The sequence below is a fragment of the Trichosurus vulpecula genome, chromosome 2 (assembly GCF_011100635.1).
Source record: "Trichosurus vulpecula isolate mTriVul1 chromosome 2, mTriVul1.pri, whole genome shotgun sequence".
Classification (NCBI taxonomy): Eukaryota; Metazoa; Chordata; class Mammalia; order Diprotodontia; family Phalangeridae; genus Trichosurus; species Trichosurus vulpecula.
In genome coordinates, this window is record NC_050574.1 from 23,393,983 (window position 1) to 23,408,050 (window position 14,068).

The window sequence follows — 14,068 nt, forward strand, 5'->3', positions numbered from 1 at the left end:
TGACAACAGACTGGATATGTAGAGTGAGTGAGAATGAAGAATAAAGGATGATACTGAAGGTATGAACCTAGGTGACTGGGAGGCTGATGGGGAAGAGAGTAAGATTTTGGGGAAACAAAATGAATTCTATTTGGGATGGATTGAGATGCCCACAGGACATCCACTTCCAGACATCCAAAAGCCAGTTGATTATGTGAGATGGTTTCTGAGAGAAATTAGGGCTGGATATGGAGATCTAGGGTTCATCTTCATGTTCAGTCATTTCAGTCGATTCTGACTCTTCACGACCCCATTTGGGGTTTTCTTGGCAAAGACACTGGAGTGGTTTGCCATCTTCTTCTCCAGCTCATTTTACTTGAGGAACTGAGGCAAACAGAATTAAATGACTTACCCAGGGTCACACAGCAGTAAGTATCTGAGGCCACATTTGAACTCAAGAAGATGAGTCCTTCTGACTCCATTGTGCCACCTAGTTGCTCTTCATCTTCATAGAGATGGAAATTGAATCTATGGGAGTTGATTTTAGGAAGCTAGGAATATCTCTGATTGTGAAAGAGACTTTTGGGGGAAGGATTTGAATGTCCCTGGTCTCTTCCTCTTCTAGCCTTTCCTTCCTCATAGGAAGAAGGCCATGTCTCATGTCCTTCTCTCATTGAGAAATCCAGAGGAAGACTGAGACTGGGCCCTTTCCGGGGGGTGGGGGAGATAGACAGGGGGAAGAGGAAGTGGGATTGTTGTTCAGGATAGCATATTCTTTACCTCCGAAGATTTAGTAGCAAAACTGATCCCCAATCCCATCCTTTTGCAGAAACTGAAATCATCCCAGATCAGCCCTTAGTCAAATGTCTCTTGGAGGCTGGGGAAAGTGAAATTTGTATAATAAATGTAGGAGTTTGAAGAAAGGACCTTTGTCTGGGCTGGGGGCCTGGGCCATTGGTCAGTTCCTCACAGCCCCCGGCCTCTCCCAGAATGCCCCCCTTTCCTGATGAATGCTGCACTTGTCCACACAGCAGGTCCTGGGGCTCCCAGTCCTGGGCTTGCCTGTGGCTCCCCTCCCCTGGGTGGCATCACCATGGCCCTGACTCAGGCCCTGGGGGCTCCTGCCGGCAACGTCTGGGCCTGAGAGCAGCCAAGGAAAGTTGCTCAGTGAGGTCTGAGGCCCTGTGTCTCACCATGTTTCTCTACTGGAGGAAGCGGGGAGCCTATGAGCTGGAGTCATTGCCCCCATCCCTGACTGAGCTGGAGTATGGGTCTGTGGAGCGTTTCTCTTGGAGCTCATCCCTTGATATCATTGAGGACCTGGAAGGTAGGTATGAGGGGTGGCGGTGGGGATAGATGGGTCTAGGGATAAAGAGGAGGCAGGAAAGGGAGTATTCCTACCTAATAATAACCCACCCATATGGCTTAAAAAATATCTCCCCATTTTAGTTAACACCTGAAGTCCCACCATTCATGGTAAGGAATCAATCTCTATTAAAATCCAAGTCTCTGGAGGGAGGTGTGGGGGAGGGGCAACTCTTAGAAAATATATGGCTGTTCTTTTTCCTGACATTCCTTCCCAATGACCCCACCCCCCACTCCAAAATAGAACCTTCTCTTATAACAGTGCAGGAATCAAAACAAATCGATACACAAGCCATGTCTGACAAAGTATGCTTCATCCGGCACCAAGCCTCTACCTGTTGGCTTCACCATGGGGGCAGGGGTGGCCCTTATTTTTACCTACAGACTTATTATTGCTTATCATAATGGATGAGAGTATCAGAGGGTATCTTTTCCTGAGAGCAGATTATGATAGAGGGGAGGAGGGACAGAGCACGAGGTCACTGGGGTCCCAATGGAAGCAGAGGACCACAGAAAGGGCAGGGGGAGTCTGTTTCTTCCATGATGAATTTCACCCTTACAGTCTGGCCCCATCCGAAGGGTCCTTAGTATAGAGGATGGCAGACTGTGAAGTGGAGCTCCTTCCTAGAGCTAGGAGGAGGAGAGAGGAGCCAGGGCAAGTGGGCCCCTTCTCAGGGGCTGCGTCATTGCCAAGGGTCAGGGGGAGGGGCAGCAGAAGGTCAAAGGGGACTTCCTCTCCATTCAGTTGGTTCAGGGGATCCCCAGAGGGGGTAAGAGGAGTAGGGTGGGAGTGGAATGACTGATGCTGGAAACCCGGAGTAATTGTGTGATGGAGGGAGGAAGAGAAAGTCCTCTGATATCCCCAGAGACTCCCTTTGGGTGTTTGCTCAGAGACCTTCTGGAGGTTGGGAATGAATGGGTCTGATGAAGCCTGAGTGATCAGCACAGTCTTACCTTATATTGGTGTCCCCTTACGATGTAGCAGCTATAGGGCAAGACTATAGGACAAGACTTAGTGTAAGGAAGACCTGAGTTCAAATCCCAACCTTACTGGTTGTCAGACCCTGAACTTTATTTCTCATATATCTCTGAGTCTCAGATTATAACTTGCTTTTGCTTTTCTTTTATAAAAGTAATTTTCTCCTTTATTGTAAACTTAATAATTGCAAATAGTGCAATTATCAGAGAACAAGAAAGATGTAAAAGAAACTGTGAACTTCTGGATTCCATATATACACATATGTACACACATATGTACATACATGTATATATACACATACACACATACACATATCTGTATATATAAAAACATGTATCTTATATTTACATATATACACACATATGTACATATATACAAAGATGCAGATATATACAGATTATATATGTATATTAAATTTATCAGCAGAGTAACCAAACTGCTATTTCTTCATGCCCTCTTTGCACTTAGATTTGTTGTTTTCCGGACTTTTGAAAATGATCCGTTCCCATGCTTTTCCCCCTTACTGCCCAGTATCCCACCAACCCTTTCCCCCCAGTCCCACTCAAGGAAAAGCCTTCCTTAGTAACAAATGTGTAATGTCTAAGACCGCAAGCTCTAGGTGGGCTGTGATCTACTTCGGTGCAGGGACTCCCCATACCATGCTTGATGTGTTGGCCTAATCTCATTTGCTATTCAAGACAGTTTTCTAGGCTAGTCAGGGCAGCAATCGTGTCTCCTCTTGATTGATCAGGCACAGGGTGCAGTGATTTGCCCAAGGTCACACATGCACAATTAGTTGTAGGACTAAGACTAACTCTCTCTAGGAGGGCAACTAGTTGGACCAGCGTGGCCACAATGGGTGGGACTGAAGGATGAGATCTGTGCCATGGGACGATGTTAGACAATAGAGGCGTCTGTGGGAGGCTGGTGGTTGGAGTGGAGGGAAGGAGAATGGATATTAGAGGTTTGTGGTCCAGAGGGCCTGAACAGACCCCAGCAGATAGCCCAGACTCCCTCATTCACTGGCAGACTTTATTCTGAAAGACTTTTGACATCCTGCTGGTCTCACCTCTACCTCCCTCATCTGCCACCTCCTATTCCCCTCTGCCGTCGATTTTTGAATTTTTTTTAAATTAAGATTTTTTATTTTTAGTTTACAACACTTGCTTCTGCATGATTTTGAGTTCCAGATTTTCTTCCCCCACTTCCCCCGTCCCTCCCCAAGACATCTGCCGTCGATTTTTAAATCATTTTTTCATTGATCTAACTTGTCGTCTCATTGCCTTCACTTCCAAACATGTCCTTTTCCTCCACTGAGCCCTATCTATCCTTTGTAACAAAGAATAAAAAGAGAGAGAAAACCAACTCAGCAAAATGAACCAACATAGGGACTTCGTCTAACAGTGAGTGCAGTGTTCTGCATACCTAGGCCCCCACTTGAGCTCTGCAGAGAAGTGACTGAGGAAGCAAATTTTCTCATCTTTTTTTCTTGGCAGAGTAGGAGGGGGCATTTAGCCATTATCCTTCTGCTGTGCCTGTTTGTGTACCACACCACGGAGTTGCTATTGTTGAGATGGTGAGAGAGCACGAGGCCCAATAGCATTGTATTTGGAGTCAGAGGTCTTGGGTTCAAATCTAGCCTCTGCTATATATCTGTGTTACCTTTAACAAGTGGCTAAGCTTCTCTGTTTCCTCATCTATAAGACTGGGGAGCTAGTGGTCTAAGTAATAAGAGTAATTCATATTTATTTACTGCAAAAAGCTTTTCTTGCAACACTGGGAGTTAGGTAATGGTAGGATTGTTAGCCCATTATACAGATGAAGAAACTGAGGCTCATATGATGTCTTCTGGCTGACTATACTTCATTCTTATTAAAGAGGATTCTCTTGGTGGGATTGAGTCACTGAGGAATGACAGTAAGCATCTGTAATATCAGTTAAGGTGGGACTTTCTTACGGTTTAAAATGATTAAGTGTCTTTGATTGAGTAGGTGCTAAACCCCAGGTCCAAACCCACATCTATTAGGTGCTAAGCCTATGTGGGTGTGAAGCCCTCAGGGTCTTAAGGGGAGTTGCTAAGACCAGAGCCAATAGTAAGAGCTTAAGTTCTGGGTGCTCAGATGATGTTTGATGATGGCTAAAGAGTGCATAAAAAGGGAAGACAGAGCTGTTTGCTTAAGGCTCTCACTCTTGGCGGTGCGCTGATGTGGAGACTCCGGGCAGCTGTAGTTAAGAGCCCTCCAGCTTGCAAACCTGCATGTTCGGACTTTGTTAAACTCTGGTAACTATGCATTGAGATTTGAATCAGACAAGGTCTGTCTATTGATGTTTCTAATTTGTTTGTATTTGCCTTGAAGTTCAGGGGGCTGATCTTTTCCCCCTGAACTGTGAATGATATTTGTATACTGGATTAAAGTAAGATTGTTAATCCCTTAACGTTGCTTTCCTTAGTAAAGCAGATCAAAAGAATCTGGGCTTGCAATTTGTATACTGGATTAAAGTAAGATTGTTAATCCCTTAACGTTGCTTTCCTTAGTAAAGCAGATCAAAAGAATCTGGGCTTGCAGCATTCTGTGTGCTGGTTGTTGTTGGTTTTACACCCCCACAGCAGCTGCTGGCAGAATTGTTGAAACAGCATCTTTTTTTTTTTTTAAAGAAAGAGAGGTACAGACAAGTAAATTGGCCTGCCCAGGGTCAACGAATGTCTGAGACAAAAATCGAATCTAGATTTTCTGGCTCAAAGTGTAGGGTTCCTAAGCATTACGTATTCCTGCCTCTATGACTTTGCACAGGCAAGCTTCCATGCCTGGAATGCACTCACTCCTCACCTCTCTCTGTTAGAATTTCTAGCTCCCTTCTGGGCTCAGCTCATGCAGGGGTCAGCTCCCAGAGAAGATCAATTCTGACCCTTCCTTCCCCAGGTGTTAGTGCCTTTCCCCAGAGATTATTTAGTATCGACTTGGTATATATTTTGTATCTATGTACATGTTGTTTTCTTCCTCCCATTAGAATGTAAGCTGCTTGAGGGCGGGGACTGGTATTTTTTTTGTCTTTGTATTCCCTGAGTCTCTAGGTACATAGTTGGCACTCAAAAAATACTTAATGAACTAATGAAAATACTGCATTGCCTTCCTAAAGTTTCTTTAGCTCAAAGGCATCAAACACTCAGCTCGTGGTTTGCTCCCAAGTGGACCCCAACCAGATTAAAATGTAACTGCGAAATATTCAGCAAAATAAATAAAAATACAAACTAAATGTATGTTCACATATGGTTTTCTAAGTCAATGAACCTTGACAGGAATCATTATGTACGTCCCAATTTCTAGTTTGGTTTCACACCCCTGTATCTGAGGGACATCCAGCTTTAAACCATATGACTTTGCCAAGCTGAGAGGCTGGCGATAACCTGGAAGTCTCCAGGACTAACTGAGAAGCATGTTCAGCTGTGGGGTGGGGGGAGGGGGGAAGGACAGAGTCCAGACCTTAGGACACTCTGAGGCTAGTGTGTAACACCTTAACTACAGATCTGAGGCATCCCTCCTGGTCTACATGATTAAAGAATCACAGACCTTGGGCTGAAAGGGACCTGAACGGCCACAAAGTCCAATTCCCACATTCAAGGTGAGGAAACTGAAATAAAAAGTTAAGTGACTTACCCAGGGTCATGTGGACCCAAGCAGATCCCCATTTCAGGAAGTGCATATCATCATACTCATCATTATTTCCTTAAACTCTAACATGGAGATATGAACAGCACCTCCCTCACAGGGTTGTCATAAAGGACCCAACGAGGTACTTGTAAAGCACTTAGCACAATGACTGGGATATAGTAGATGCTATAAATTTTAGATGTTTATTATTATTTTATTATTTAGTTTGGTATTATATTATTATTATATTATATCTAATTGCATATTATGTTACATAATATAATGTTACATATTATATACAATACAAAATATAATACATATAACATTATGTTATATATTATACATAATGTATATAATAGATAATAATATTATAATATAACATTATACAATGTTATATATTATACATAATGTATATAATACACAATACATATTACACATATAACATTATATAATGTTATGTAGTATACATAATGTATATAATACATAATACATATTATATGTACAAAATAATATATTTTTTACTATTGTTATTATTATTTCTTTAACTATAAAATACAGATGATAACAGCACCTCCCTCACAGGGTTGTCGTAAGGATCAAATGACATAATATTTGTAAAGTACTTAGCATGTGCCTGGTACATAGTAGGTACTCTATAAATGCTTATTCCCTTCTATCTTTTTATATCATGGTAATTTACAAATATATCCCTCCCTGCTCCCCTACTAAGCAAATAATTCCTTGTAAGAAAGGAAAAAGAGGACATTTTGTCCCAACCCACAGGCAACTATATCTGACAGTATAAACAACATTCCTTACTACTAGGCCCCCACCTCGGAAAAGAATCATAAACTCTAACAGAAAGGGATCTGAAAGGCCACAAAATCCAATTACCTCATTGTACAGGTGAACAAACTGAAACCAAGAGATGAAGAGATTTGCCTAGGGCCACATGGCTAAACAAGTATCTGAGACAAGATTTGAACCTAGGTTCTCCTAACTTCGGTGTCCCACCCTTTACCCTTTATACCATCTCCGGAGATGAGATCCATTTTCACAGCTCTTCTCAGGGCTCAAGCTCATTCATTATAATTGCATAATATTCAGTTTTTCGTGATCTATTTTGCCTGTTTTGATCTCGTCTAGATCTTATTTGGTTTAAGAACTTTCAGCCTAGTCAAAGCTGTGAAAGGTATATTCTTTTCTGATTTATTTTATGCTGTGACCTTTTACATTAAGACTCAGGATTCACTTTGAACTTACTGTTGTATATAGTGTAAGATGCTTGTCTAATCTTTCTTTCTGCCAAACTGCTTTTCGGTATTCTCTATCATTCTTTGCACAACAAAAGTCCTCCCCCAAGTTTTTATATTCTAGGGATTATCCAGTACTAGCTTGGTGCATTCATTTGTTTCTGTTACTTCTTTATCTAGTATGAGCTACTGATTTGCTCTTCTAGTTTTAACGAGTACCAAGGAGTTTTGATGATTACTGCTTTATAATGTAATTTGAAGTCAGGAAGTCCACTTCCCCTTCAATCCTACTTACACTCACTCCATTTCAGCAAGCATTAAGTGTTGATTATGTACAAGATGCTATGCTAGGTGATAGAGAAACAAACACAAAATTGAAAAAGTGTTTGCCCTTAAGAGGCTTATATCCAGCTGGGGAATACACAGGTTAAATAAGAGGCAGGGTTTTCAAGGAGAGAGAACCTAAACAACCGGATTGAACATATCTATCTATCTGTGTGTGTGTGTGTTTGTGTGCGTGTATGTGTGTGGTTATGTCTCCAAGTGAAATGGGATGTGACTATATAACTGTGTTTTGGGGCTTACCTGTGATCATGGTGGGTTGGGGTTGTCTTTGGTCAGTCACTCAATAAACATTTATTAAGCCCCTACTGTGTGCTGGGCACTGTACTAAGCACTGGGAATAGAAATACAAGTTGAAAAAAAGAGACAGATCTGCCCCCAAGGAGTTTACAATCTTTAAAAAAAATTATTTTTGACATTCAAAAAAATTAAAATTCCAAATTCTCTCCTTCCCTCCTGCCTCTCCTCCACTCGTTGAAAAGGCAAGCAGTATCATATCAATTATACATGTGAAATCATGAAAACCATATTTCTGTATTAACCATATCATGAAAAAATAAGAAAAATTAAGAAAATAAAAAACTGTACTTCAGTTTGCATGGAGAGTTCATCAGTTCTCTTCATGGAGATGGATAGCACTTTTCATCATGAATCCTTTGGAATTGCCTTGGATCATTGTATTGATCAGAGTAGCTTTCACAGTTGATCATTGTTACAATGTTGCTATTGCTATGTGCAATGTTCTTCTGGTTCTGCTCGCTTCACTTTGCATCAGTTCATATAAGTCTTCCCAGTTTTTTCTGAAACCATCCTGCTCGTCATTTCTTATAGCACAATAATATTTCATCACAATCATATGCCACAACTTGTTCAGCCATTCCCCAGTTGATGGGCATCAAGGAGCTTACATTCTAATGAGGGAAGACAATGCATAAAAGGAAGCTGAAAAGGAAGAGCGGAGGAAAGTATGGAGGTCCTGGGTACAGCTTAGTGAGAAATTAGATTTTGTGTGCAAGTTTACAGTGTTGAAATGGAGTGAGCCCTAGGAGTAGCTGGGTGTGAATGTCTCCAAGAGGGGGAGGAGCTGATAATATCCCTCACAACAACCATATCAGGTAGGTGTTATTATTCCTATTTATAGTTAAGGAAATTGAGGCAGAAAGTGGATAAGTGACTTGCCCAGCATCACATGGCTATGAAGTATCTGAAATTGAATTTGAACTCAGGTCTTCCTGACTCCAGGCCTAGGGTTCTGAGCACTGTGGTGCCCCCTAGTGGCCTTTGGGTAATTTGCTTTAGGTAAGTTAACTCTGGGTTTTGGTTTGTTCATCCGTAAGATGATGAACTTGGTTGTTTCTGAGATCCTTTCCAGTTTGGGATCTTATGGGGTGCTGATCCGTGTACTCAGGACCCTGAGATTCTCCTATGCCCTGAGCAGAAGGCCATACTCTGTAAGAATGGGTGCGTTGGAATCGCTGTGACCTCACATTGATGGAAGAGTGGATTTGACACATTTTATCTTTTAGCAGAGCTTTTCCCCAGTTGGGGAGGACTCCTACAAAGCATGACCGATGCTGAATCTTAAACACATTTTTGCTGAGATGTTAATATTGCTGAGTGGGGGCTTCTCAGTTCCTCTGTGAGGCTGCCAAAGGAAATCTTGGGGCTGCCTTCCTGGCTGCCTGGCCCCCAGCTCCGGGACACAGCTGTGATGCCCTCCACCTCCCCTGAGTTTGCAGGAGGAAATGGATGGTCACTGGTGCCCCTGGGCTGTTCCGCTATGCTACTGTCCACCCATCCGCTGTCCATCTGCTCTAAGTTTGCAGGGAGCTAGAAAAGCTTTCTCTGGGGCTGCAAGGGAAGAATTCTGGATTTGCTTTTATTATTATTCATAATAGGTCAGCTGAAAGGCGGGTTGGGGCCCTGTTGGACCAATGAGAGGACTGTTTCTATGTGGTGGGCACATGGCCGGCACAGAGAGGGATTGTCCTGGGGGATGATTTCAGGCCGTGGGCAGCCCTCAGTCTGAACATTTCTCCCAGCCCCCAGGAGTGGGTGAGAAGGTCACTTCTTGGCCTGCAGTTAGATGGGCCAGGTGCCCAGATCCTCATCCTTCTGTCTGGTTGGCTTTTGTACTCAGAGGCTCCCCTCTACCCACTTCTTTGTGGGACCCTAAGTCAAGCAGCCATGTGTCTGGTGGTCTTCTGTGAAGTGGGATGAGGGGGTGGGGAAGGGGAGCAAGAAAGGGGCCTTTTCTATGTCAGGGCATATGGGTCACAGTCCACTCACAGTATCTTCCTGATTGCCCACCCCTCTTGCCTCTGACATTGTAGGGGCTTCGTCCAAGCCCCAGCATGAATATCTCATTGCCAGGGCCCTGGAAGACATTAACAGGAGGGCAAGTTTGGGATCTGGGAAAATGGGGCAGCATCAGCTGAGACTAGGGGCGACTACTTTATAAGACAAAGGTTGGGGTAAGGGGCAAGAAAAAAGGGTGAGACCACAGGGATGGGGATGGGGCTGGGAACCCCAGGAAAATGTAGGGGAACAGCCCCAGGGAAATCAGAGAATTGGCCATTTTGAAAGCCTAGGGTTGAGGCCAAGGCTCTAAGTAGGGCCTAGGGACATTCTGTATGTCTTCTGTCTAACCAAGTGGGTGATGTTGGAATCTTTTGGTTCCAACAACTTTCAAGACTACCCACTAATGACAACCCAAGATTTATATAACACTTTAAAGTTTGCAAAGCACTTTAAAGTCTGTTAAGCAATTTTTATTCATTAAAAATAAATATCTTCTGATTTTACACCAAATACACTTCCTGTTATATCCCCCCTCCAGAGATCCGTCCCCTAAAATAAAGAATTTTGTAAAGAACTTTAGAGAAGTTCACAAAGGATTTTACATAACTTATCTCTTTCCATCCTTACAACAATTCTGTAGGGGTAAGCAGTGCAACTGTTACTAGCCACCATTTTACATGTTGGGAAACTGAGGCCCCAGAAGGTCAAACATCTTGCTCATGGCCCAGGGCTGGTTCAGTGGCAAAGGAGGGTCTTGACTCAGGTCTTTTGACCCTTAAGTCTTTTGTTCATCTGACTGTATTACATATTGCCTTTTCTTGGAGAGGTATGAACAGGGCAGATGGGCCATAGGGGGCATCTGAGATTACCACCTGGTTATCTGGGAGCTGCCATTGTGAGAGACAAGCCTAATTCATAAACAATTATTAAGTACCTACTGAATATAGAATAGTATGTTCTGTGCTCAAGCAGGCAGGAAGTGCATTTTACCTAAACTTGTTCTCCTCTCTCTTGGGGCTTACCCACAGCTCAAGCTCCATCTTCCAGGAACGTAGAGACAGCTTCCTCAGGAGAGACTGCGCAAACCCACAGAGGTCTCCGACTCTTTGCTTACTCTCCTTGGAGGAGGACAAGCAAGAGCATGCAACTCTTTGTTCCCCACCTCACCCCCACTCTAAGCCAGCGCTGTGACACCCTCTGGGGAAATTTCTCACAGTGCTCTACCACCTGGCCTCCACATTTGGCTACTTCCTGCCTCCTCTTCCCAATAAATAGTCCCTTCCCTGACTCATAATTGTGGGACCAAGAACCTTGGGTTCTGCAGTCAGTTGAGTATGTGTGGCTGAGGCCTCAGAGGCAGAGGGCTGCTTCTGGAGCCAGGGAGGGCACCTTTATGGAAGAAAAGGTGGTGTGTGCGCACGGGGTGTGTGTGTGTGTGTGTGTGTGTGTGTGTGTGTGTTTGTGTGTGTGTATGGGACTGGTGGGAGTCTGGGACTCAGAGGGAGCAGAAGATCATGGACTGCGAGCTGGAGGGATATTGGACCCTCTGCCCCAATCCCTTCATTTTGTAGATGAAGTCATTTGCCCAAGGTGATGTGCTACCTGTCTGACCCTGGGCAAGGGACCTGACCTCTCTGGGCCTCTTACCGATAAAATGTTGGTGGTGGGATGCTAACGTTAGACTAGATAATCCAAAAAAAGTGGTCTCTTTGTCCTTAGGTCCCTCCAACTTACCAGTGCTGGTGATTTCACTCTTATATTATCCTAGAGTAGCAGATAGAGAGGGCTGCATTAGGAATTGGGAAGGCCTGGGTTCAAGGCCTGTCTCAGATATCTGGGCAAGTCACTTTTAGTGCCCCAGGCAGCTGTGGAAGGTTATAAATTTGCCCAGCAGATGCCAATCTGCTTTGGCGAAAGGAGTCCTTGACATCGATGAAATCACAGGTCACAGTCTAGGTTGAAGGCCTGAAATCCTTTCTTTCTTTACAGAAGCCTATCAATTGCCGGCAGGGTAGGGGTGGGGTGGTTGGGTGGGTGGGGCTTGTCTCCCTGCTGGGCTTGGGGCTGCCAAACTGCCAGGCAGGCTTGAGTCAGATGCCTCTTCACCCAGCAAGAGTTACTCCCCTGGGGGCCTCCCCCTCCCATTCCCTCTTCCCTGCAGCCAATAGGGGTGGGAGCAGACAGATGATAGCATCCCAGGCTCCTCTTTCAGGCCCCCCTCCCCACCAGGTTTAGGGGCACTGTTGGGTAAATCTGGCTCCCCCTGCCCTCAAACTCAGGGCAGTAAGCATCCCTTTTCCCTCCCCCCAGCTCCTAGTATCCCAGGGATAACTACCCCTTAGCCCCCTGCTCCCTGCCCAGGGCTTAAATTATTTCCCACTGGGCCCAGGTCTGGAATGAACATCTAAACAAAGCCAAAAGTACATTTGCATAAATTTCCCAAAATGCTGCCTCCTCTCCTTACATGTTTGTACAGTTCCCAAGTTACAGCCCTTAAAGGGGCAGATGCCCCTTCCCCTGTACTGTTAAGTGATCAGCCTAACAAAGGAATGGTGGTCTGTGAGAGAGCTGGAGACTTCTAGAGCCACCTTCCCTCCTGACTATCCCTGACACTGGGTCTCCCAGGCACTTGGGCTCAGTCTATGAGAAGGAAGAAGACTGGGCCCAAGAGCTGAGCCTGAGGCCCTGGGGGCCAGTCCAGAGGGTGTTGAGGAAGGAGGGAGGGAGCCCTGGCCTGTCTGGTGTGTGTTGGACCTGGTTAGGTGGCGCTAAGAACATATGAGCCTCATATATGCATTCAGTCAGCTCCCCAGCTGCCCTCTGTAAGCTCTGGGGCAAAATGGTGGATCCTTTTAGGTGGTCTTTCCCCTGGCTGGCTGCCCAGGGCTGTTCACTGTAGCCAGATTTCCTCTGGGGAAAAAAGGTTGGGGTGGAAGGAGTGAGTGGAGGGGTGTCAGCCAGTGACATTGGAGACACAGGATTGAGTTCTATTTTAAGACGTGGCCTGAAAGCTCATGAGAGCTGTTGATCATAAGAATTCCCATTTTCCTATCCCTGCATGGAGTACAAGTCTTCTCCACAAAGCTTCTGTGAGGAACAAAGTACAATGTTCCCATTTTACAAATGAGTACGATGAGGCTCTGTGTCTCGTCCAAGATCTTACAGCTGGCAAATGTCAGAGGCAGGATTTGAACTCAGGCCTCCTTGGGTTCAGAGATCCTCCATGATACCTGGGTGCTCATTCCAGGGAGTGGGTTTATTCTCCACTGGGATCCAGATGGCCAGAAACGCTTCCGGTCTGCAATCTCCAGGCAATTCCTTTCTGGGTGATTGGACTTTCTGGGCCAGGGACATTACCTGGGAAATCTTGATTCCATTTGAATCAATTCAATCTGAGGAGCATTCATGGAGCTCTTCCTGTCAGGATGCTAGGATGAGGATACAAAACCCAAAATGAAACAGTCCCTGCCCTCCAGGATCTCACATTCTACTAGGGCACAGATGGGGGCGCTAGAGGGCGCTCCCAGGCCTGGAGTCAGAAAGATCTGAGTTCAAATCCAGCCTCAGACAGCTGGCTCACTACAGATGATTCTCTACAGGCCCACCAAGGTCCTATCAAAGTGGCCAAGTCCCAGATCCAGAAGGCCCTCCCTCCTCACTTTGAAATCTCCATCTCCATTTCCAAATTCTCTAGCTTCCATCTCCTCTCAGCTCTAAGGGCCATTGCATGCAAAGAGGCATTCCTTTCCTACCTGCTCCCAGCTCCTAGTACCTCCCCCCCCCCAATATTAGACTATATATTTTGTAACTCCTTATAAGCCTAGCATACAGTAGATGCTTAATCAACACTTCTTGATTGGTCCTTAGACAACCTGATGACTACAGATGATATAGGCCTAATTGTCTGAGGCTCAGGTTAAATGGATTGGTGGTAAGTGTCTGGGGGGAACTTGATCCTAGGCCTTGGGATACCAAGGGGTCCCTCACACCTGTGGGAACTAGTATTGGAATCGATAGTGGCACCCAGCGTTTCCTCTGCCTCCTCACAGCTGGATTCCAAAGCTGCTCAGTCCTTGTAGGCCTCAGGTCTCTCCTGATAGGGATAGGGAAGAATGAGCTTCAGCTGCTCCAGGTTTTCTTCCCTCTGGGCTAGGCTGGGCCGGGCCGGGCTGGGCCAGCTGGGGAGCCCAAGGCCTTTT

The 14,068-nt window shown here is 45.0% G+C and overlaps 1 protein-coding gene across 1 annotated transcript in view; it reads left to right on the forward strand.

Annotated features, from left to right (window-relative positions):
• PLEKHG5 (pleckstrin homology and RhoGEF domain containing G5) overlaps positions 1 to 14,068 on the forward strand; it is a 113,321-nt gene that overhangs the window by 40,037 nt on the left and 59,216 nt on the right. The window lies entirely within an intron of this gene.